Here is a 1,048-nt window from a genome sequence, read left to right as displayed (position 1 = left end):
TCATACATCCTTCTCGGAATACTTTCTTTAAAATTAATTTCCGAGTTTGACTATTTAATTCCAACACCTTCAATACTTTACTTTTTATTTCAATTACGGCGTTATACCAAAATAGTTTTATCACATACCCATACTAGGGTTATTACATACTCAACCAATCAATCCAAATAGTCAAACACAATTATTGTCTCTCGCCCAAGCGAGGACCCTTCGCTCAAGCGAAAATTCAATCAACAATACCATTTTAAAACTGGGCATCTCTCGCTCAAGCGAGGACAAGTCGCCCAAGCGACAATTCATCTTTAAATCTCAATTAGATTGAAACTTTCCTCGCCTAGGCGAAAGTATTATCGCCCAAGCGAGAGGGTTCCAGAAACTCATAAAAATTCTGGATTTTTTTTTTTTTTACGCCCATCGAGTTTTTGCTCGCCCGGGCGGACTTTCGGTCGCCCCGGCGATGCCTTGGTCTCCCAGGCGAAATCCTGGAATTTTTTTTTTTTCGGCGAGTCGAGTTTTTGCTCGCCCGAGCTCGCCCCGGCGACGCCTCGGTTGCCCAGGCGGATTCCTGGAATTTTTTTTTTTTTTTCGCCCAAACGGGTTTTTGCTCGCCCGGGCGGACTTTCGGTCGCCCAAGCAATGCCTTGCTTGCCCCGGCGACGCCCTGGTCGCCCGAGCTCGCCCCGACGACTCCTGCTTCGCCCAGACTACTGGAATTTGGACAGAATGCTAATTTTTGTTATTTTCAACAATCAAGACACATTCAAACATGGTTTTTCAACCACCTGCACTCAGAAAATTTCACAACAACATTCATATACAATATTCAACACATTTCATCAACAATCATATATATTCAAAAGCATTGAAACATAAAAATCTTGGGTTTCTTAAACCCAAGTTAACTCCAAAACCTTTGAGATGGTTTAGGAGATCCGGGTGTCATATTCGGACACCACTATGTCACGATGTGTTCTCTCTCACATACATTATTCAATACATTTCCTCAACAAACATATATCTTCACAAACATATATCTTCACAAACATCC

At 42.3% G+C, this 1,048-nt stretch overlaps 1 long non-coding RNA gene across 1 annotated transcript in view; it reads right to left on the bottom strand.

The window, feature by feature from the left end:
- Nucleotides 1–1,048, bottom strand: part of LOC109337198 — a 6,654-nt gene that overhangs the window by 1,551 nt on the left and 4,055 nt on the right. Inside the window, exon 2 of the long non-coding RNA XR_002106411.1 lies at nt 904–911. This is a non-coding gene — a long non-coding RNA (uncharacterized LOC109337198). The remainder of the gene's footprint in view (nt 1–903; nt 912–1,048) is intronic.

Source organism: Lupinus angustifolius, unplaced genomic scaffold, assembly GCF_001865875.1.
Source record: "Lupinus angustifolius cultivar Tanjil unplaced genomic scaffold, LupAngTanjil_v1.0 Scaffold_2_268, whole genome shotgun sequence".
Lineage (NCBI taxonomy): Eukaryota > Viridiplantae > Streptophyta > Magnoliopsida > Fabales > Fabaceae > Lupinus > Lupinus angustifolius.
Note: the sequence above shows the minus strand (reverse complement) of the source record. Positions and strands in the feature narration are given on the sequence as shown.